General features: G+C 40.8%; 1 protein-coding gene and 1 pseudogene across 1 annotated transcript in view; one reads left to right on the forward strand and one right to left on the reverse strand.

The window, feature by feature from the left end:
* The window catches only part of LOC139478200 (probable ATP-dependent RNA helicase DDX49), a 127,476-nt gene that overhangs the window by 55,918 nt on the left and 45,315 nt on the right, over positions 1-26,243 (forward strand). The gene's annotated exons all lie outside the window — the stretch shown is intronic.
* On the reverse strand, positions 129-17,564 carry LOC139470876 (uncharacterized; annotated as a pseudogene).

Raw genomic sequence — 26,243 nt, forward strand, 5'->3', positions numbered from 1 at the left:
AGTCTAAGGACAATCCAGATTCACGAAAATGTCAACATAGTCTTTCCTGTAATTAAACTGATCATAACTAGGGAATGTGGATGATACCCGAGATGTAGTATCAAACACTCTTGAACACCAACAAACACTCACAACAGTCCATCTGAAATTCGTTTCTTTTGATCAGTTATCCACTTGTACAACTTGTCTGTTTTGACACGTGATAATATGTCTTTAAAGTTGGGAAAAGCATCAAAGCTTCGACCGGGCACATGACTGAAAAGTCTTGACTTTTTCAGTTCTGTCAATATGGCCTTAATGTCGGAATGTTTTCTAACATGTGGTCTTGACTTGACTTTCCTATTTTGCATTCGGCTATTAGATTGTTCTTGATCTTGTCTTGTGCCTTCATCTTAAGGGCTGCAGTCCTGGCACTCTTGTATGTAGCATTGGTGCCTTGTTGGTAAATCTTCTTTTTGACAGCTTGTACTGTCATTTCAACCAAGTTATATTTAGGGATATTGTTTCCAGTTCTGCCAGAAGTATTGGACTACAGTTCCATTTGTACTCCATAGCTTGTCTCTCTGACAGAAGAGATGTGATGTAGGCCTGGAATCGGAATAGCCACAACTTGTATTTTGTGTGTCCACCTACGGCTCACAATAACATCTCAAATTTTGCATTTCTGGCAATCCGATCACCATCGCCTGTCTGATATGCATCATTGGTGTCGCACAGAAGCAAGGTACACTTCATGAAAGATACCTGCCAAAGTGCCAAACTGTCATCGGATTGTGGAGAATGTTTTGACACATCTTCTTGTGCATCCTGAGGTGTCGTTCAAAGAATCCCTTTGTTTTTAACACTTTTCCACATTCACACACATAATTTTTCAATACAGCATCATATCTGTCACTGACTGTCCTTGCATTGGTGTCAAGGACAGCTAGCTGGTAACTGATGCTCTGCATTCCTATTAACAACAATAAATTATGTCAAATATTTGTCTTAAAACATGTTCTAAAGAAAAACGTGTGACATTACCTCAAAATTATGAGTGAAATTATTACATTAACATCTCAAATTGGCCTGTCAGAAACTACATATATACTGTGACCCACCTCCTTTGATGAATGACTATTCACTTAAACTAGTTAACCTTATGGAAAAGAATCACAGGGAGTACAGTTTTCTCGCTTGAAGAAAAAGGATTGCTCCTTGCGTCAAGAAGTATCTTCAGAAATTATTTTACAAATCAACGACAGACAAGCCATCAACAGCACACAGCCCTTTCATCAGCTTGGCGAAATAAAGTTACTAAACTTCACCTTCTGCAAGTTTGATGAATTGGTCAAGGATTTCTTTGGCAAGCTTGTGCAGATACTTGTACTTTGACACCAAGTTGGGAAATGATTTAATTTTCACTGAAGGCTCTCCATCCGGATCATCCAAGTCAAGCCACTCAAGGCATGCACCAACAACATACCCATCCAGGCAGTCTTGCAAAAAGGAATAGTGGGGGTATGTAAACAATATTTTTGGCATAATGTTTATATAAAACGTATTTGCAAAATCATAAGAGCTGCTACCGTGTAAAGTCAAATCATGAAATATTGAAATATTGGGAATAAATAAACATGCACTGTCAAACTTGTCCCCATGCACATGTGAAGAATGGCCACTGGACAACTGCTACAATAGTGTTACAAGATGATGAGACCTGTGAAGATCTGGGGTAGAATAGGTCTTCTGCAACCTATGCTTGCCATAAACAGTAACTATGCTCGTCGTAAGAGGTGACTAAAGGTCGGGTGGTCAGGCTCGCTGACTTGGTTGATGCATGTCATTGTATCCCAATTGCATGGATCGATGCTCATGACGTCAATCATTGGATTGTCTGATCCAGATTCAATTATTTACAGACCACCATCATATAGCTGGAATATTATTGAGTGCGGCATTGAACAACAAACAAAACAACAAGATGATGATGATGAGTGAGATGAAGTTTAACGTCACATCGGCAATATTTCAGCCATAACATAACAAGTCAAGATGATGATTATGATTATTATACCTGTAGCTTCCAGTTACTTTTTTTCCACTGTGGACATTGACTCTGTTGAGGACATTCCGCAGTTGGAACAGGGTACCCGGGTCCTGACTTGACGAAGGCTTGTAAAACTGCTGATAGATGAGCTGCAGATGACACAATAAATTTGAATATGATTAGAAATATATTAATTTATCACTTTCAAACAGTCCTCAACATGTTGAAAAACTTTTCAATAATACAAGAAATAGCTACAGAACTTTGAGAATGAAATCCAGAACTATAGCTTAAACAATTAGTCATTATAGAAATAGCATAATTCATTAACTCTTTCTTATCATCTAAATTATGATGTTGACAACAGAATCTAATGAACATAATTTAGTTAGTCATGCAAAAGGAAACAATTTAACATCAAACGTTATTATGTAACCCATGGAATTGATGTACCACTGATGCAAATATAAGAAAAACATGAATCATTTGCAGATTTGAGTGGGCAAGCAGGCAATTTCACCACTCTTGGCAAGTGACTTAGTTCAAATGTGCCTCTGTTTGTTGTTTTAGTGTACACTGTTTCACCCACCCCTGCACTCAAGTGGTCTACTCTACTTAGTGTTAACTAATGCCTACACTGTAAACACAGACTAAATAATGCCTTAGAAATGTTACTGAGATTGTGAAAATATTTGACCTTTGTATAAATTTATTTTCTTAGATGGTATTGTTCTTTGATAACCGGAGCAGGAAATATGGATTTTCTGTAAAATGAGAGTAGAAGAATAATGTTTTAAAGTAATTGATGATAAACTTTGAGAAGGAAATTTTCCAATATAAAATATAGTTATCGAAGATTGGCATGTGACAGAAAACAAACCCACAAAAGAATCAAACAATAACAATCTAGAAATAAATCAACCCTACACAATGTAATCCAAAACAGGAAAAAGGGCACAGCCCCAGGATTAGACCTAACTTCTTACCAAATAATTAAAAAACTCCCCCTAAAACAAACAAACCAAATTCTTAGGACTTATTTTCGATGAACATCTCACCTGGGATGCTCACATCCAAAACCTAACAACTAAATGCAGTAAAGACCTAAACACCCTAAGATGCCTAACTGGCTCTAACTGGGGAGCCTCCAAAGATACCCTCCTCTCTCTCTACATATCACTAATTAGATCAAAGCTAGACTACGGCTGCGCCATATACAACACCCTAAACAACTCTCTATCTAAAAAACTTGACTCAATACAATATCAGGCTCTCAAGCTGATTACACACACCCAACATGGCACCTCCTACACTTCACTTCAGGCCTTAACAGGAGAAATGCCACTAAGTCTACGCAGGAAACAGCTAAGCTTAAATTTCTGGGCCGCGTCCCAATCAAACCCTCTCATCCAAAACTTATTAAACCAAAACATCAGCCCTAAAAACCAAGCTCTAGCTCGTAAACACCCCTTACTTACCCCATTATCCCTAAATGAACACCAAATTAAAAATCTTAAACAAAACTGCAAACAATCAAATATATTCACCCCTAAACTTAAAATACCCAAAATAGACACAACACTAGCTAGCCAAATAAATAAACAAACCGACCCAAACATAGCTAAAACTACCACACTAGCATACATACACGAAAATTGGCCAAATTGGTGTCACATTTACACGGACGGATTCTCAGATCCGACCTCCAAACACAAGGGTTTCGGAGTCCATACCACTCAACCAACTAAAACCCACACAATCCTTCCGACTCCCAAACAACCAATCAATATTCACGGCAGAACTAATGGGCATGGCCTCAGCCCTCCATAATCAAGAATCCAAAAACCACAAAAAAATCCTAATACTTACCGACTCCCTAAGTGGACTGCAAGCCCTCCAAAACAAAAATACCAAAAACCGACCTAAATTAATAAATCAAATACTTAAAAGCTCCAACGACCTAACTAAGGCAGGCAAACAAATAACCTTCTTGTGGATCCCCGCCCACGTAGGAATATACGGTAATGAAAACGCCGATAAAGCAGCTAAACTAACCCTCAAAATCCCAGAAATAAGCTTAAACTTACCCATCTCAAAATCAGAAATTAAAAGTGTAAACAAGCAAAAAATCACCAAAAAATGGCATAACCTATATCTAAACTCAAATAGCCAAATCAAAAAAGTGCTCAGCAAACCACTAACCAAACCAAAATTTCTCCATCCATCAAAAAAAAATCGACAGAGTAATCACTAAACTCCAAACAGGACACACCAACCTAAATAACCACCTATTTGTGCAGAAACAACAAAACATGATGTAGGTAAAAATATGTTTATTTACAACATCTTTGGAGAATTGAGGGGGCTACTTCGGTTGCCGGAGGGTCGCCAACCCTGGGTATGTTAGAGGTGGAGGATAACCTGTAGGTCGTGGACCCGCGGTTAGAAGGCAAGGGAAGTAACCTGTAGGTTGTGGACCCGTGGTTAGGACGGCGAGGACCTAGTGGTGGGATTAGTTGCCCTGGGGTCGTGGACCCGGACATCCCTATGGACGGTTCCTGGTGTAAGATCGGGAAGCCCATGTAGATAGTGTCCTGCCGCCGTATGAAATGGGGGCTAGTCAGCTCATTTTGTGCTTCCGTACTGGCGATTAAAAGCACTGAATGAGCTGAAGGCCCAGCCTGTAGAAGGAGCTGAAGGTGCAACAGAAGAAGCCCCCCCTACAAGGCGGCAAGCAGGGGAGGATGGTGGGAGAGACTTACGGCGTGACAATAAAATTAACAAGAAAGACAAAGCGAGATCTTTGGGGTTAAATAGCCTCGAGGCATGACGTCACCGGAAACTTTTCTGAGCATGCGTGGCTGAGAAAATGATGCATTGTGGGATATGAAGCTAGTAACCTTATACATAACGGAAAAGTATGGCTAATGATGTGACGTGAAAATAAAATATAAGAAGTGACGGTAGGTAAATGTAAGACATAAGCATGTACTTGTTAGTGAAGAGTGTAATTATGGTGAGAAAATAACAGGGTATAATAGACTGGATGCATAAGTACGCATATGACTACGTAGGTAATGAAACCTGTCGATATGACTAGTGTAAACTTTTTTGTCCCTGCACAAACTAAAATAATACATTACCATCAAAAAATAAAAAAACACACTACAGGTAACTGCCCACATTGCAAGCAACTAGAAACCCCAGAACACGCACTCATCCACTGCACACACTACCTCACACATCAAACCGCATTACAAACCACCCTCAATCTAAACAAGGCTCTCACTCTAGAAGCAATACGAAACCCACAAAATAAACTAGAAAACTTCAAGGCCTTAGGCGTATTCTTAATCAAAACGGAACTAATAAAACGCATCTAAAAACATAATAACCTACCAAATCAAAATCACATAAACAAACAAACATCCACCATACCCAGCTCCCTTAGTTCTCCTCCCCAACCCCATCGGCATCTATTCCAAATCTCAAAATTCCCAAATTCTATAAAAGCAACCCCTAAAGCCCCCTCTTAGGGTTGCACAGACCACCTTCGCCCCTTTCGGAAACACATTAAATGGCCTGGCCGGGCCCGTGTGCGAAATACGCATCAGTCGGAAAGCGCACGTTAAATCTCCAAAGTAAGTAAGTAAGTTAGTAAGTAAGATTGGCATGTTCTAAGAAGAGTGCAGGCAATATTATCGTTCTGGGGACAAACATCAAACCCTTTGGTTAAAAAGATACGGCAAGACAAAAACACTCGAGATGAAGCCCTAGCTCGAAAAAATCCCTCACTAATGCCATCTGGGATATTAGTACGTGAACTCATTCGAAGTCACAATTGTGATGACATTCAGCCTCCAGAAAGTCACAACAAATGGTTACACCCTCCCTGGACTTTTAAAACTCCCAAAGTGGACACTGCTTTAACATCAGAAGTCACTAAAAAAGAAAACCCAACCCTACTACGATCAGTAGCTATCACTAAAATTTAAACTACCTGGGACAGCTTTGTCCATATATACACTGATGGATCCAAGAATCCTATCAACAACAGTGTTGGTTACGGGATCCATATCCACTGATGGATCCAAGAATCCTATCAACAACAGTGTTGGTTACGGGATCCATATCCACAGCTCCAAACCCCAAGCACATTCAGTTCGCTTGCCTGATGGTCAGTCAGTATTCACGGCTGAATTAGAGGCAATTCATCATGCACTCAAACTCATACCGGAACTCCCGGAAGCAAAGGCAGTCGTCCTATCAGACTCGCTAAGTGCACTTCAGGCCATCAGTGGGAGAAACTCAAACTCCAGGCCAAACACAGTCAACAATATTCTATACGAATATACAAAACTATCGGACCAAGGGCAACAGGTGGAGCTGTGTTGGATCCCCTCTCACATAGATATTCATGGAAATGAAAAAGCTCACTCACTGGCGAAGCTAGCTCTAGACAAAGCGGATATACAGCCTATTCCCTTTATTAAACTAGAGATAAAAAGCAAAATCAAAGCCTCCATAGCAGAAAGATGGCAAGCCCAATGGGACGCAAGTAAGATCGGCAGATGGCTATACAAAATTCAACCCAAGGTCCAACAAAAGCCAAACTCATACTCAAATGAAAGGAAAATTGAAATTGCTATCTCATGCCTCAGACTCGGTCACAAAAAGCACTATGACAAGGTTTGTTCATCTTGCAATCAGACTGAAACCATTGATCACGTGTTACTAGAATGTCAAGACCATGCCCCATCCGGGGCTAGGTTAAAACAAGAATTGCAGTTAGATCCACTATCTGTCAGAGATCTCCTAAAGCCAAGAGATGCAATAGCGAAGGCAAAACTAACTCTATTTCTGAGAGATGGACAGCTACTGTAACGTATATAAACAGAGCAGCCAAGGATAGAAATGAAATCATATCAATATAAGAAAATAGAAATTATATCAATACAAAAAGAGAAATTATGTGAACACCAAACTCACAATAGATATGTTTACCCTATTCACACACAGGAGTCCCAAAGAGGGACAGGTCAGCCGAAATTGCCTAGGCAGAAGGCGACCTCTTAAACACTTAATGCAACAACAACAACATTGGCATGTTAGAGATCTAGACATGGCAAACCCGAAGAAGGTCCAGTATCATATGTCACATAAAGGTGGTCAACAAGTCCTACTAGATGGCTACAGGTACAGACTCAACAACCGTAGGTTAACATGTGTGCACTGGAAATGTGTACAACGTGGGTGCTTAGGGAAATGCAAAACAGTTGGCCAGTTTGTGAGGAATCATTCACCTCATCAGCAAGAAGAGTGGCCTCTACAAACAGAGAAGAAAGACGATTCCCCCACTTCCACAGTCCCTGAGAGAAGTAGATCTTCCTCATATCTACAAGCAGACAACCGATGGAGAGCCCTTTCTCTGTATAGATGACCGAGATGAAGACAAGATTCTGTGTTTTGCCACCAGTGACCGCCTTCACCTACTCCAAGAGATAGACACTCTGTACATGGATGGAACATTCTACAGCTGCCCTCCTCTTTGGGATCAGTTGTATGTTATTCATGGACTCGTAGGTATCAAGATGACACAGATAGTGTTCTGCCTTCTGCCAAATCGCCAGTGCCAGACTTTCGAGCGTCTGTTCCGTCTTCTCAAGGATGCTGTCCACCAGTCAACAGGTTCCCGACTACAGCCCCAAATAATCCAGACGGACTTTGAAGTTGCAGCTATTAGGGCAATAGAGACATAGTTTCCAGACTGTGATGTTAGAGGGTGCTTCTTTCATTACTCCCAGGCCCTTTGGAGGAAGGTGCAGAGACTAGATTTCAGTGCTCTGTATCAACAGAATCCTGAAATCAATGCCTAGGTCCGCCGTTCAGCTGCACTTCCACTTCTTCCTGTCAACCTGGTGCAGGATACATTCATAGATGTCATGGACAGTGCTCCAGAGATCCCACAAGCAGTGCAGTTCCATGACTACATGACCAACACCTGGATTGATGACCATGCTCAGTTTTGGTTTGGATTGTGGAATCATCACGACAACATTGGTCCCAGAACCAACAATCATCTGGAAGGGTGGCATTGTCATCTTAACAAGTTTGTCCCTAGAACCCATCCGAACATATTTGCCTTCATCAAAGTGATCCATAGACTAAAGAGACGGAAAGAAACAAGCTTGCTCAGTATCCCCATGGCGCCCGTCCACCACCCCGCAAGAGAATCTACCTAGAGATCAACCAGAGACCAGAAAGGCTACAGGAGCAGCTTTGACTGGGTATCAAGTCTCCTCTCCAGTTCCTTGATGCAGCTGGATGTGTTGTAAGCAACTAGTTTGTGCAACTCTGTGACACATGAAATATGATAAATAAAAATGAATGATACATATGGATGATGTATGAGATGATATATGATGAATGTAAGTCTGATATGTATATAATGTACATGAAATATGATAAATGAAACTATGGATGATGTATGATGTATGAAATATCAGAAGAAATGTATGAATAAAGAAAAACCACTAAATATCATTTGCTAGTGTTTGTCATTTGTCACTGTAGGCAATAGTACACTAAAATGGGCCAGTTCAACTCTGCAGAGAGGTACACTACTGCCTAGAAGTTCATTCCCCTTACACGCATGGGCAACGCGTTACGCAACCAGTGTGCATCGGGTTGGTCACGCGTGTGATACCCGTGTGCAACGCGTTGCACACGGGTGTGCACCCCGTCCGCCACTCGTGTGCAACGCGTGACACACTCATTAGAGGGGGAACAAACTTTTGACCAAAGGAGGACCCGTCTTAAGCTGAACCTGGAGGTGGTAACAAGGAGAGAAAATTTTGTTATCCTGACGAAAAATGATAATGCACATGTATTTCCTAATGTCTCCTTTCTTTATGTGATTTTGTGGGAATAACATGAATACTGTTGTGATCAAATAGATGTGTTTTGTTTTATACGACCATTGCTTCTAAATCCGATGGTGTTAAGAGAATACATGGTCCTGGAACATGTTATTGCAATTGAAATGCTTTTATTGTGATTTGACATTAACCGTCTGTAGTACGACTTTCAGTGATAATATGTATGAGGTTTGGCGGCGCATTGTTTTTATTGGACCCTAATTACTTTATGATGACTTGGACTCTTTATCACACCTCCATAGCCGTGAGGCTGGAAAAGAGCAGCATGTAATTAATGAGGGTGGGTTATATCATTGAGGATACACTTGAGGTAGAGAATACTAATTACCGTACTACAGGAAGAGACCTGTAGACGTAAGCGCGGGGTTGTGTTTTAGCTGGCCGTTCGATAATGGCCGCCGGGAGAAGTGAGCTTTGACTGCGTCATCTAAAATAAATAATAAGATACAGCAGTGTTATTTTCACGGTCTGTTGAATAAACTCCCAGTGCAACGGTCAATGTATCTTCTACTTGATCCTTGATACATCATTTTGGCGTTCACAATATATAGTATTTCAACGTACAAAAGAGCACTGATCTAAAGCAATTCCGCGGGAGTAGTTGTTACCTGTGCATTACTGTATTTTCTCAGTGAGTACCCGGATGATATAGCAGAAATCTAGACTTGTTCGCGACCTGTGCTCGCCATTCGTAAGCGCATTTTTATTGAAAGTAGAAGGACATATGGTCACACTGATCAACAAAAATGAAATACAGTTTTTGAAATGTAGGTATATTTGTGGGGAGCATCGGTAATGGTGATGCAGTTTTGATAAGTCACTTGCTTGGTAATTGTGCGATCTTCGTGTACACTATTTTGACTTGCAACACAAAGTAAATATTTCATCTGCACATTGCTTATTTTACCGTGTGTATATGTTTACATTCAAAATGTAAACAGACTTCACTAAGGAAATGTATTAAACGCCTAAATATTCAGTTTATTTTACAAATTAACTGAAAAATATGTCCATCTTTATTAATATGATAACGAATTCCAAATATTTGTTTATGTTTAATATCATCACCAAGTACAGTTCTGTATTGTTTGGCTTCTTTTCTTAGCATAATTAATATATTGTGATGTGTTTAAGCTCTTTTGGTCGTCTTTATCAATTTTAGTCAGTCGGTTAAATAAATGAATGGATTATTCAGTCAATTTGTAAAATGACTGAAATATTTAGATATTTAATAAATTGCCTGAGTGAATCATATTTTACACATTGACTGTAACATATACACGCTTACAAAAGAAAATACTAAAACAACGTCTATCGCGCATCGAAAAACTTTCCAACCAAACGGAAAGGAACAAGAATGATTCTGTTCAAAGCTGCAGCGAATGAATGAAAACAAAATGCAAATATCATTATTACAACCTACCAAAGTTATAATGTATCCGGGAATATCAACATAAAGGAACAATATCCATTGCGTCTGCAGCTGTACAAAAATACTTATTCGATGTCAAATGTCTATGTGAGAATCAAATACTTTAATAATAATTATTTGGAAACAATATTTGGAATATATATGAAATATATTAAAATATTTAAATATATCGTTTTTAAACGTTATTTAAATGTATCGAATATTATAACCCGTGTCTGTTTCTTAACTGATCACTTAGTTTGTTTCAATTGTTTCACATAGGTGCCAAGTTAGCTGAGAAAGCCCACGTGACAACTATTTTTATAATGTCCACGGTTCTTAAAAACATACATTGAGTTAGATAACAATGAACAACCAGTCAGTGTATTATCGGTTACCCTTTGAACAAAGTATGTTGTTTTTACATCTGTACTTCACGCCATGATATGAGTGTATTCCCTAGGTTTAGTAACCCTACCTTCACATGTAAACACTTACTTTTGACATATCCACTGTGCAAGATAACAGTAATTAATCAATCAACGTATTTCCTGTTGATCCTTTGATGTCTGGGAATGATCAGTTGATTTACAAAAAAAGTAAATCAACTGATCATACATCCCTTGCTGGGATGCCACGTGCATAATTCACATTCCACCTCACTTCAAACCTGGATTTAGATTAAATAATTACCCCAGGTACAAGAAAGACCAAATTTGAACCTTTATCCGGTAATCTGAGTGATGCTACAACTGAGTATACATAATATAAATTCATTAACTGAGCAGCATGTGAATTACGACAAATACAGAAGTGTAGGGTTATACCAGAAAATGTGGATGACAACAAGGGAGTAGTAATTGTATCATCCACGCAATCCGAAATCCGCAAATGCTTTCAATCAGCGATACTTTTTTTATTATCAAACTGTAACAATCAGGGGTATTTCCAAATAACGACATCCGATGAGCTTTCGCCGTTATTTGTCTGTTTGTTTAGGCTGAAGAAATTAATTACCATGCGCCCTTTGTTGAAATCTTCATAGATCACGGGTAACCAATCAGTTTTCAAAAATGCGTAAGTTTATTTAGCTGTCCTTGCAGACTGGTAGCCCAGTCTCTTGTCACGCTCGGTTGCGTTAACGAGCAAATTGACTCACGGCAGCTAGTAAGCCCAAGCGGAAATCCAAAGGTCGTATTACCTGAAGAATCAACCTGCATTTGCGAAATATCTACTGCTCTTAAAATCAATATTTCTCCCAATACTAAAATTCAGAACTTTCTAACCAAGGATTACCAGTTGAAACTGGTCGATGGCTGAACATTCCCAGGGAAGACAGCCAGTGTCCACTCTGTGATTCTATCGCTGTGGGAGATGAATTGCATTATTCATTCCGATGTGAAGCTTTACACCAACGGCGATATGAACTCTTAAATAAGCAATATCTTAAGTTTCCAAACATTTAAGAAAATTATGACCACTAACAGTGTAAGAAATCTAAAAGGCCTATCTAAATTCCTTAACAATGTGTACAATACAATTGGTAAATTGTATTAGTATCCACGTATCCTATTTTTATTATTTTTGTTAAATTGTACATAATAAAAATTGTAGATAATTGTATGTCATGTTATTCTAAGAATAAATGAGTTTGAGTTTGAGTTCGACACCCGAGAAGAAGCCAGAGATTAGTGCTCCTTTTTGAATACTTTACAATCATGTGTTTTAGGGTTAGCTGTGTTGGCTTAAACGTATTTTTATTTCTAAAGAAATCTGGATCGGTAAACAAGCAAAACTTGCTTATGTAATACCTCTCCAGGTAACAACTTAACAACAGCTGGATATATATATATATATAAGAGAGTGATGAACATAAACATACAAAATGCACAAATGAAATACACGAAGCCAATACACTGAAGCAAGTGGTGTCTGTGAAATAAGGTAATGCAGTTTTCCTTTACTACATGCATAAAATTAAGCTACTCAAACCTTTTGCTTTTGACAATGATGTCATGAACTGATTTAAGAAGAGTCATGTTTGTAGAACTGCTTAACTACTGCCATGTAATATCATGTTTAGACCATACCCATGTGTGTAGAAATACACAGTGTTTCTGATATTATCGTATTTTTTAACAGTTATAGAAAAAGTGAATTGCATCTTCAAGGTGATATCCACAAGTGCAGTCTGGTATGTCTGATACATGTCGTCTAAACTTATCAGCGTTTAAGTCACTGCAGCCGAGCCTAAGGCGACAGTGGACAATTTGGCATGATCTATGAAAATATTTGAAGTCAAAATTATTAATAATTGCATCAGAACGATTAATTGAGGATTTGATTTCTTTTAATGAGCGAGCATTAGTTACTTCATCGGATAGAGGGTTCCGCAGGTTGATCATATCCAGAAGAAATGATAATAAGCATAGGTCTGTGTTCTACATTTGATTGTTTGTATGTTGAATCTTTTTCTAAGGTTATATTTGCTGTTATCAGAGAATTGAATATACACTTTTCAAATATTTTGGCTAAGCAACTTGTGAGTGCTACAGGTCTATGATTTGGGCATTCATGTTCATCGCTGACACTGACACCGCATCAGCCCGGCAGTGGACTTGACACAGTTATTTGCGCACTGATTATATAACTCCTACAGACAGGTGGGGTGGTTGTTCAAAGCGAAACGGACGACCCCGTCTGTTATCTAATAAATGCTGTGCGGCGCCTTTGATCTTGCCTCCAACCATACACCTTATAGTAGTAAACGACGATCAGGATGGCCTGGAAATAAACACAATTCTGTCTGCCCAGTGTATCCACAATTAACTAGAATGCTTCATATCTACAAATATATATATAGAAAATTGCATCAGTGTGGTTTATCATGTACAATGCTTTCTTACGCTTGGTGAGGCAGACTGAAATTGAACATTAGGATAACGTCAGCAGGGATAAAAGAGGTCATACCAAAGAACTTTATTTACTAGTGGAAAAATCAGACATTCCGATCAACCACTACAAGCCCCGGCCGGATCTCAAGGTTGACCAGATCAACACCCCAAAGGAATATCTCTACGCCAAACAAGGAGTCCCTTTCGTCATGGTGCACAAGAAGGGGGACAGGACATCGAGTAAGACATCACAAACTACACAGACTTGTACCACTTCTTCCAGAGTAGTGGCGTACCGACCTCAAACCACTTCGTCGCCAATACCGCCGCCCTCCTTGCCAAGAGTCTCTACCAGAATCCCGACCCCCAGGATGAGAAGCTGACCAAGAGACTACTACAAGGACTAAACTTAATTTTTTTTATTTATTTATTTTTTTTTTTTTGGGGAGGGGGGGGGGGGGTTGCACTTCTTTATTTAATCATTACGCTTTTTTACCCTAATAGTATAAGTGCTTCCCCGTGTGCGAGATAGGCTAAAGTCGGAAAGCGCACGTTAAATCTCCGAGGTACCTATCTACCAGAACTTTATTTGCTGTTCTGGTCATACATAAATATATGTCAGTCAAGCACCTGTATCACAAATGTAAAACCAGCCATGTTTCATGTAGTCCCAATATCACTGAAAAATGCCGATGTAACGTGACATATAAATTTACAGACAGACAATATATTTTTCGTGAGAGTGAAGCACAATTTTATTAAAGTTTTATTAACAATTTCATAAACTATAATAATATTAATATTAAAATTCATCATCACTTGCCAAGTTTATGAAAATGTCCCCATTTGGGAGATGTCACATATAAACAAGGATTCGAACTAAATTTGATCGTCTTTGACACTGAGGTTTATCCCCACTTTGCCAGCAAACTGCATAAGATTAACAGTGAGTGAGTGAGGATCGTTTCTATGTTTATACAAGAAAAGATGTCATGCCAAAAACGCTCACAGTAGTTAGTGAGTAAACTCACGACCTGTCATGACCTGGTTGAGTGACTTCCTCCAATCAACATGAAAGGATTACCCACAGAGAAAGAAAGGATTAAAGTCACCCATAAATCTTCTCCTAACGTAGTACTCCAACTTCTAAATGCCTCTCAAAGAAGGATTAAAATCCTAAAGATATCCTATCTACGTGGTATAGGTACTCACAACCTCTAATAATAAACTGTTACGTTTGGTATCCCCAGCAATACTCACCATGGTCATTGGGCAAATGTAAAAATCACAAACCCTAACGAGATTCTGTCAACATGGTCACACCCGGTGATTGTGAAGATCTCAAATTCTATCAACTGTCAGACAGCATGGCTGTTCATATTCATTTACAACATCCTCTTATAATTAGTATAAAAGTGTCCCACACAAAACCTTCTTTTATTTATTCTTTCAAAATACAACACAGAAAGTGGGGTGTGGGGAAATGGGACATATTCCTACGTGAAATAATGAGACATTAGTAGTGGTGACGGCTATATCATAATTGTACTGTCTAAAGCATAAATTTGGCGAACGAAAAACGTTATATTTGCAATCAAATGGAATGCCTCGTGTGGGCAAATGAATATGTTCGCAATCCACAAACAATCATTTTATTAATGGCGAACATTTACCAACCCGCGACAATCGTGTCAACACGGGGGTTCCCCTAGCAATAAACTCGCATCTAAATTCACTACTGTTCTACTGTCGGCTAGCCACAATGGCTAGACTGGACCCTAGTGGAATGGTTCATGCCATAAAAGTCTAGCAACCGAACACTAATTAAGATGGGCCGACCTTGTATTTACGGTCTGGTGAGCACAGCTCAATGGCCGCTCATTAACTCAAATTTCACATCTCACTGTTTTGTTTTATCTCACTATTCATTTGATAAATTTGTCAACTTCAACTGGAACCCGGTCCCGTGTTACACGCGTGGCACACGCGTGTGCAACGGGTTGCACACGCGACGCACACCCGTTGCACACCCGTGTCCAACGGGTGCTCACCCCGTGTGCAACCCGTTGAGCACCCGTGTCACATGCGTGTTACACGCGTTCTCAACGCGTGTTAGGGGAATGAACTTTTGGGCAGTAGTGTAGCAGGGTATCACATGTAAAACCACTGAAGCATATAAATGTAGGCATTTGTCACTGTAGGCATTAGTGGACTCCTCCCTCTGTTCAGAGATGTCATCTTTGACTATTTGTCTGTTATAAGTCAACATTGATCATGCAATAAAGATCATGAGATCAATCATTAATCAGGTCAGTACAAACATGATCTTGTCAGAGCCCAAACACACTTCAATTGATTTGGTCAATTGATTAATAGCTTGTCATTCTCGAAATCACGCATGCATATGGTGCTCTATCTTCCTGAAGCTAGTCAGTTATTTATAACTTTTATCGTTCAGTTAAAGATGATGGTGCTCTGGCCATGCATAAAGCCAATATAAATTCATTATTCGTAGATCTAAATTGTCAAGGAATCTGTTCTTTGTTTGACAAATATAATATTTTTTGGTGACATTCTTTGTTCATCAGCTTAAATTGGCTTGTCATCACAACATACTACTAACAACTGTAATCAACGTAACATCTGACAGTATCATGCGATACCAGACATTGGTTCATCATCATGTGGAGGCCCTCTGGACAATGAGTGACCCTTTGAGCATTGTGTGATCTGTGGGGCTATTCAAGACAGCAAGCTGAGCTGAGTGTGCTCGCTCATTGTTAAGACAGCCACCACCAAACACTTTTTTCGATGTACTGTAGGTGGATCACCACTGTGGGGGATATAGTTGTCATGGATATGCTAAAGAATGGAGATCATGTCATCTGCCTTGTTCTCACTTTTGCCCAGCAAATCCAGTACACTGTACTTCTTGGATGTTTCATGCTGATGTGGATGTTCAATATGAGTTGGAAGACATGATTTCATGCTGTTAAGGCATGTCACATATTTGACAATAATATGTATAATGTGAAACATGAAACTTTCCTCAAGGCTCTCAGTCATTCAGATTGGGAACAAAGGAAGCATTTTCAACCTTCATAATGTCTGCCTTTGGTTTGTCATCTGGGAGTTCATCAAACAGAACTCTCTTTTCAACACCAAGGAGCAAGAACCAATGCCAACTTTTACGTTTGCGCTCATTTGAGGGGGTGTTGGAGTTATATCAATGTTGTCCCCAATGACTTCAACACAGTGGGACATCCCTACTGTCCACAGCTTGTCCTGGCCCTGCTGACTCTGGAACATCTGTTCAATCTGTTTCTCATGTTGTAGCTGGAGCTTTTTCCTCTGCACAGCAACACTTTTTGCAGAAACTGACAGACCAAGATGATTCACGGTAGTTATTGCCTAACATGGAATGTGATAATAATTAGCAATCATTACAAGTTAGAATGGTGGTGTGATAACTTGTGCACAATCCACTTCTTTACAAATAAAATATGGTTCAATCAATGATGTTCTATATCTAAATTTACCAATTTCACAAAGGACCAAAATACAGACATGAAATCTTGTAGAATCAGATATGTGAGTACCTCATCTGTTGCCCCACAATGATCAAGAACTTGACCAATGACTTGTTGCATCAAACACATCTGCCTGTTTCTTGAAAAAAGTGTCACAGCTCCTGCAACGACAGTTGAAGATGTGGATCCACCAGCCATGCAGCTTAGTGTCTTGTAGTAGAGAGGGGTTTCGGTCATCATTTCCACATCGAGACTAAACTTCAGGGCTTGTAAGTTTGCTGGAGTAATTTTCCTCAAACAACTAGGGAATCTTGTTGAACACAAATCCTGTCTATAATACGTCCTGCTCTATCTTCCTCGGCAAATGGAACTAACAATGGCCTTGATGTCTATTTTCCTGATAACACGAGTCCTGACACTCCCTCCTTTTACACAATGCATCACCTGAAGTATAAATACAATAAAAAGTAATAATAAATGTCAAATTTATTATTTTAGTTTTTCACACAAACAACTAGTACCTTAGCCGCAGCTTCTCGTGCTTTATGTATCCTACAACGTCGTATATTTTTTATTATGAACTGTCATCACTTGTACATCGTACTCCATTTTTCTGCTATGGATCAGGTTACACTTTACCTATCCCACAATTCAATTCCTTGTCGGCAACGCATGCGCAAACCCATGCTTCTGACGTCACTCACTAAAGCCTATTTAACCCTTCACTTACCATCCGCTCATTCTCGTTTCTATCAAAGCCATCTCGTTTATGCTTCTCGTCATTGGCCTTAATCTCGATGTTATTTTGACATCTATTACCATGTCGTGTTGCCTATTGTCCTACTCTGGGCCAACATGTCTGCATGCAGACGGAAACAACCCCTTTCGTCTAGATGACCTCGTAAAGGCAAAAGTGTCAGCGGCTCAACTTTGACCCCAGATCACAACGAACAAGATGGGGATCTCACACCTTGCTCCAGTCGACCTAGCCGGGCAACCCCCCCCCGTATTTGACTGCGGCCGACCTGAGAAACTGACTATCACAGCTGGGAATGAAAGTGCCTACCTCGTGGACTCGCAAATTCCTCCTCCAGCTTTACAACGAGAATGTGTCAAGCGGCAGATTAGTCGAAGTGACCAGTGACAACCATGATACGACACACGAGGCTCAACACGATAACCTTCATCACCAGCCATCAACGAGTGCAGCTAGCAGATTACAACCTTCTGTCAACGAATTAGCCCAAGCAGCTAGAACACACATTCCGGTCAGTAACGACATCTCCCCCGTGCTTTCCGACATGCCCGGATATAAACAACATGGCGAATGACAAGTCTCTCCGCCATGAAGTGCGTGAACTGAAAGCACTTATCTACTCGTTGAAAGGGGATTCTACAGCAACACATCAGCCAACAACCCTCCAGATGCCACAGGCCGTCCCTTCTGACTCCCTGCCACCGATCAACACCATTCCAGCCCACCTCAAGACAAAAATCAAACAAGGTAAATACGTCAACTTGGTATTATTACTACAACAAGATCTCGACATCAGCGAACGTGAAGCAGAGGGACATGAAGATACCAAGCCAGGAAGGTCCTTGTCACTACCCGACTTCATCATCGCATTCACTGCTTACAAGAACCTGTACTGCGAAAACAACCATGAACTACGTGCACAGTTGGACGACCACGAACAGACCGTAGTAGGACTGGCGAAACTCTTTCCCGGCAAGACAAATCATTATGATTACCATAAACTGTTTGCCGCACGTGTAGCAGCATATGCAGAAAAAGAAACGCCTATTAGGTGGGACATGGTGGACAAAAGGATATATACAATGTGTTCCACAGGACAGAGGGCCAGGTCCTGTCAATCATGCCAGAGCATAACCCACACTTCCGAGGGATGCCCCAATCTCATGGACCCAAGGATCAGACGTCCAAGCAGGCAGTTCGACAGGACCTCAACAAGCTACCGTCAAGGCAAAGTCGACGCCAGAGGTCGACCCATAGTGCGCATCAACGGCAGAGAAGTGTGCAACAATTTTAATGACCAGGGCTGCCAGCGACAAACTTGCTACTTCGAACACGTGTGTGTTCTCTGTAAAGACACAAGCCACGGGAAACAGACTTGCAGGGAGAGGAAGCATAAGACATGACCGACTCCAGACGGGCTACTATCATGTAGACCCGTTAACCTAACACCAATCAATGTGACTCATCTAAAATGTGAACTTTCATCTCATCCAGACCAAATTTTCTCCAACTACCTAATCATTGGACTTACACTGGGCTTTGACCCTCTAATCGCTCCTTTGCCTACTACAACTGTCGAGTGTCCCAACAACCTGAGTGCCCGACGAGAGCCTTCTACCATCACAAAACTGGTCCAGTCAGAAGTGGCAAGGGGATACGTGATCGGACCTTTCACCAAGTCGCCTTACCCCATCTACCGAGTCAGTCCCCTAGGTTTAGCCGAAGGCAAGTTCAGCCGAAAGAAAAGACTAATTTTGGACCTATCAGCCCCATAGGACAAGCCAGACATCCAGAGTGTAAATGGACTTATTGACAAAGACTTGTGCTCCCTGTCCTATGTGACTATTGACAACGCTATATCTCTTATTCTGGAAGAAGGACCGGGGGCCTTGATGTGCAAGGTTGACATTTCCGACGTCTTTAAACAGGTACCCATTGCACCCAAGTTCTGGCCGTTCTTTGGTTTCAAGTGGGAAGAAGAGTTCTATTTCTATACACGTTTGGCATTCGGATGCAGATCAAGCCCAAAACTTTTCGACTCCCTCTCAGAAGCAGTATGCTGGATTCTGCATAACAATTATGACGTCAAACATATTCTCCACCTCCTTGACAACTTCCTCACCATCGATGCGCCAACTGCTGATGCCCAGAAAACCATGAACACTTTATGCGAACTCTTTAGGCTACTCCAAATACCATTAGCTGAACATAAGTCAGAAGGTCCCGTTCCAGTCAACGAATATCTGGGAATCGTCCTCGACTCGCTTTCAATGACTGCTAAGCTACCACGAGACAAGCTGTCCAGAATTTCAGCAATGGTCGACGAGTTTTCTCGACGGAAAAAGTGTACAAAACGGGAACTGCTGTCACTAGTGGGGCATCTAAATTATGCATGGAGAGTCATTATCCCTGGCCGTTCCTTCTTATCCTACCTGATCGACCTTTCTAAGACAGTGTAGAAACTCCATCATCATGTGTACTTATCCCATGCATGCCGCCAAGACCTACACATGTGGGCCACCTTCCTGAAAGATTGGAATGGAGTGTCATTCTTCCATGACTGTACTGCCACCTCTAACTGTGACATGGAACTATACACGGATGGGGCCGCTACTGTAGGCTTTGGTGGTTATTTCCAAGGATCCTGGTTTGCCGACAAATGGCCTCCAAAACTGTTAAGTGGATTGAGCTTGGAACACAGCCTTGCCTTCCTGGAATTATACCCCATTGTTGTGGCAGCCATCTTGTGGGGACATAGATGGTCACAAAAGCGCGTGCTCTTTCGCTGTGACAATATATCAACAGTTCATGTCATTAGGAAAGGCAGATCCAAATGTATTAAGATTATGTCTTTAATGAAAACACTAACCTGGACTGCTGCTTAATGTAACTTTGTCGTCATCGCAATACATATCCCTGGCGTTCATAACAACATTGCTGATGCGCTCTCTCGTTTGCAGCTCAAGAAATTCCGAAGTCTAGCGCCATCAGCAGAGAAGAATGCCACACCATGCCCTCACAGTTCACAAGTCATCTGGATTTGAATACCCTGTGGTCCGCTGCCATTACCCCTCGCACCAGACACACTTACGCCACAGGGGTGCAGTGCTACATCAAGTTCATGATCCGTGTGTACCTGTTTCCAATGGAAGCCGACACTCTGCCCCCAGTGCAAGAGACGTATCTCCAGTACTTTCTGGCCCACTGTTTCGGGGTCCTTAAGCTCGCCTATACAACAGTGAAAACATACCTGGCGGGTATTAGGTATACTTACTTGCAAGCCGGATTACATACTGTGTTTGATTCCATAGCCTCCGGTGCTTCGCCCGTATCCAAACTTTGATGAGAGGATACAAGAAGTTACAATCTCCCGTCAAGAGTAAGAGGCTTCCCATTACGTATGACATTCTCTGTCGGATCGTCACTCTCCTAAGACAGGGTGTGCTAGGACCTTATAATGACTTGAATATGGAGACTATGTGCACCATTGCCTTCTTTGGATTTTTACATTCGATTCAAATCGTGCCAGGTGCATTTTATGACTCAAAGTGTCTAAGACTGACCCCTTTCGTCAAGGCGTACATATTTCATTGTTCGCTACGAAGAACCTGGTGTGCCCCTTTCGCCGCCTGACACAACTCGTATGGATCAGACGACAGAGTGGGGCACCGACCCCCTCTTCGTGGACAGCTCCTTTACAGCCATTACCAGGAATACCTTTCTGAGATGGCTCAGCATTATATTGTGTCGCGCCGGTTTTAGTTCCAGTGGGTATTCAGGACACTCTTTACGGATCGGCACGGCCACGGCGGCAGCTCAAGCTCGTCTAGACGACCACCTTATCAAGACTCTAGGACGGTGGAGCTCTGACTGTTTTACTCGGTACATCCCAACCCCCGAAGCTACCTTGCGCCAAGCCCAGATCTCCCTATGTACTGTGTGACATTCATAGGCTCGACTTCGACCTGACGAGGTGCCATAGTCTACCATGTCAGTTTGTGTATATATTTAGATGGTTGTGAAGCATCGTTCCCATCCCATGTTTAATCATGACCGTTAGTTGTGTGCCATTGTTCTTAGTGCCAAATCATCTCAGGACTCTTCTGTTTGTCTGTTGTACCCAACCGTGTAGAGCACAGTATATGGACTCCACTATGTGCTAAGTGAAGATATACAGACATTGTGCCATAAATTCCATACCCCTGCTACTGCCTCCCAGTGCTCGCTGTGATACAGACTATACGGCACGTGTACAAGGACTGATGCTATTAAACTTTGTTATAAGTCATTACATATTATTCCTTGGGGGCACTCGGTTGCTACACAACCTCTCTTTGGGCGTCTGTAGCCCCCAACTCATACCATATACCTCTCCCTAACCAGCACCCGGGGCTTCACGACCTCCAAGGGTACATCTATACTAATACTGGGATCCACGACCCCAGATTAATCCACAACAATACTCGGGTTGATGACCCACTAACAAGCTATCAACCCAGGATCCACGATCCTAGGGGTACTCTTTCTCTATTCCTATCACTCGGGTTTACGACCCACTAGCACCAGCAACCGAGGTAGCCCCCCTTTGTCGCCAATGTAAATAAATTATGATATTATATTCCATTGTTTGTTGTTTGCTGCACAAATTAATAACATTTTTAAAGAGAAAGAGAGAGGAGAGAGATTCAAACTGTGAAAAAAGCAAATAGTTTACGCTGTTTGTATATTTAGAGTGTTCTAAATCTAAGAATAAGTATGATATGACCATACTTGGATTGTGGCACAAGTCGTTTTGTATTTAAAGGACCTATTTGTCTGGAATTATTTTTAGATATGAATTTATGTAAGTATGAGCTTAGTTCATTTCATGAATTAGTTCTGAAACAATGTATAAAGCAGACATCTCAGTTGTGTATGTCCAGACTGAAAACCTTTCCTTTAATATACACTTACTCTGGGCTGAACAAAATGTTTGAGGTTGATTTTTCTGATGCTGCCTGTGATGTGTAAGGGCCTGACACACTTGTGGATTGAACTGCAATCAGAATTAATCATATATAATTATGTAGAGTGTATCATAATTAATATGTACATTTAAACATTCACAGAATGCTCAGTAAACATATCTTCAGCTATTAAAGGTGGATTGTGAATTTCATTGAGAAGCAAACTGAAAGTTAAATAACAAATAATGGAAGGACATGCCGTGTCATTGAGAAGTGTTCGAGGGTAAGGGCACTGCCAAAATTTCCATTTCCTCCTGAAAAAGATAAAAATCCTACATTCAAATATTAATTTCCACAATGGTCCACGACAAATAGTTAAGTTCTGATACCATGTGCCTTGGCCATCAATACATTGTTTCTCTTTCACAAATGTTGTCCTCTGGACAAAAATTGCAACCAGATGCATATATTATCTCAAGTATTGTTGAATACGACCGTTATGTGTAAATATTTACCTATTTGACACTTTTCCCAATGCTGAGAAATAACTTGTTCCCATGTTTCCTAGGCATTGAGAGAAGGGCTCTTTTGGGTTTTCTTGGTGTAGGAGTTTGAACAATAGTTTTTCATTTTTCTGATCCAATTTTCTTGCTGGAGGCGTGTCATCTTCTGTGATGAACGTCGCTTTTGTGTCTCCAATGCAGACGGAAGAGTCAGAATTTGGCGTCGTCGAGGTGATCGTACGCTGACAGAAACATTGTGGAAAGGGATCCATATGGGCAGGGATTGGACTTAATGCGAGACTTGGACCCATGTGCTTTCTGAATGTTGGTCAAGGTCGGGGACACGGCGTCACTGATCAGCGGTATATCGACCAAGTGATCAGACCCCACGTTGTTCCATTTTTTGCACAACATCAACAACACATTTTCTAGCAGGACAACGCTCGTCCCCATGTTGCCAGAGCTACCATGGCCTTTCTGCAACAACACAACATCCGTGTTCTACCGTGGCCAGCCTCAGCCCTGATCTAAACCCCATCAAATACTTGTGGGATGAGGTTCAAAGGCGTCTGCACAATATGCGCCAAGTCCCTACAACTGCCGATGAACTACGCACAGCTGCTCTGGATGTGGGCAGGAGGATCCCTAGGGCCTTCACAAATCGTCTGATCCACGCAATGTACAGGAGATGTGTAGCAGTGATCAATGCTAATGGTGGTCACACCAGATATTGACTGACATTTTGGGTATTGACCCGAAACTGTGTAAGCCCTTAACATTTGAAATAAAACAATTATGTCATCTGCCTTTAATCCATTAAACTGTCTTCAGTCAAATTTTTGTCAATCTTGCCCTATTAGTATTTCTTGTCTTTAGGCGAGACCAATTTAATTGCTAGGATTACGGATCCGCCGACAAAATTTTTCGCCAAATCGGGGGGAAAAAAACAACGAAATTCTATCATATTTTTAAAAAATATTCTACCCGACATCCGACATCGATCGATAAGCCTTGTTGTGAGAGAATACATGTTAGGGGAAGTAACTCTAGTTTTTAACTAAAATTCCTTATGCAAATGTGTCGGCAAATTCCATTGGTCGTTCCACGCGAACATAGCCAATCGAATGCATACCTCAATTACAAGTGTTTCCCGCATGCGCACAGCGTGTATTGAATATGCCGGGACCATGTGTAGGACATGGGGTGTCAGTTTGGGTGTTTTAATGCCTTTTATTATCTGGTGTCTTTCGACAATGTCAGCAAAGTATTTCAGCGTAAGCGTTCTGAAGGGTAGTGTGTGCTTATCAAAGCGAATCATGGAAAGTCCACTGGATGACACAGTTGGTTATTTGGCGACGAAAGCCGTATCGTCAATCACCGATGGAGATGGACTTTCTATTCAAGAGGTGCATGCAACAGAATCTAAGGCTGGTTCCTACGGGAATATTGTCGAACTTACAACACCTATGCAAGTTTTAGCAGACTTTGGACTAAATTATGTGACAGTGGTGCTATTTAATTTTAGTGCATTCCACATGTTAGCATAACACTTCAGCCTTGAGTGTTACCTGATCATTAAACACGATAAAGGGATACTGGACAGAGTATTTCAAGTACTTGTATGTGCCAAATGTTTTCTTTTGTTTGAAGTCAAGGGCTATTTAATTTAAGTGCATTCCACATGTTAGCATAACACTTCAGCCATGAGTGTTACCTGATCATTTAACACGATAAAGTGATACTGGACAGAGTATTTCAAGTACTTGTATGTGCCAAATGTATATTTGTTTTGAAGCCAAGTGCTGTTTTAATTTCAGTGTATTTCACATTGTTTTTATATTTTTAAAATACAATAAAACTTTAATAAGTTAAAAGCTTGTTATTGAAGTCTACCTGCTTGTGGAAAACTGCCAAAAGATACCTGTAAACCCTGGTCATCAGTAAGGAGTGTCATTAGATAAAGGGACTATAGTGCATTGCTTGCATCATGCGTGGTGGGTAATACTGAAATACTTTTGTAGCTTCTGTGGCACAAGTGAGGGATTTTTTATTTTTTTTTTATATTTCCTTCTATCAGCATTCCTGCCTCCTGAAATCCGTAATACCTGCGAAAAAAAATTCTCTCAAGTCCTTTTTTTTTTTTACATTCCCTCCTCCATTCAGCCACTTTACCCGAAAAAATCTGTAATCCTAGCAATTAAATTGATCTGGCCTTACTGTTGAAAATAAATAACATGTATCCTGCATACTTGACTCGCGTTTCTTTGGGCGTGTGAGTATATTTTTGGCATTCTGTCTTCTTAAAAATTATGCTCTGCATAATCAATAACAACTTGTAGTTACAATCGCACGATGAACAAGGACAGCCCGCCAATCATTAAATAGCACTCGTAGTGAATATGTAAACACTACAAAAACAAACGATTGTTCACAGTCAACACTACTTATATATATATATATATATATATATATATATATATATATATATATATATACAGAATAGTTGTGAATGTGAAAATTATATACCTACCTATAATATGCTTATAATGATAAAATCAAGATCTATAATCTAATTTAATGGGTCTTACCTCGCGAAGTGCATGCAGTCTGTGTTGCAAATCATAGTCGATTTTGTTGGGCTTGTTCAGTTCGAAACATTAAACGACTTTGAAAATATCTGTCGACGGCCATGGGAGGGCACACTTGTTTGGCATATACTGCAATTGAGCGAAATCTGCATGGTAGTCGCCATGTTTTTTACGAACCGGATGTTGATTTTGTTACACAAGTTTTGATTGGACTATGCAAAGACTCGTTAGCCCAGCCAAACTCTAACTCCATAATCACAGCCTAGTTTGGCAAGGTGAGTGAGTGAGTGAGTATGGTTTTACGCCGCTTTTAGCAGTATTCCAGCAATATCATGGCGGGGGACACCAGAAATGGGCTTCACACATTGTACCCATGTCGGGAATCGAACCCGGGTCTTCGTTGTGACAAGCGAACGCTTTAACCACTAGGCTACCCGACCGCCCCTCGGCAAGGGAGCAAACTGGACTTTCTTATAAGGTCAGTTAACACCTTTGCCGCGGGAAGATGCCCAAGCCCCCTTGAGGCCCAGAATTCCAAGATGGCCACCAAGAATGTGATGGCTAGACATGGAATATCAATACACTATTGGTCTCTGATGACATATTTGAGTGATTTGAATTTCTGCAATGGGGTAAACAGACCCAAG

Source organism: Haliotis cracherodii, unplaced genomic scaffold (genome assembly GCF_022045235.1).
Source record: "Haliotis cracherodii isolate W230 unplaced genomic scaffold, xgHalCrac1.p SCAF_1, whole genome shotgun sequence".
In the NCBI taxonomy this organism is placed as follows: domain Eukaryota; kingdom Metazoa; phylum Mollusca; class Gastropoda; order Lepetellida; family Haliotidae; genus Haliotis; species Haliotis cracherodii.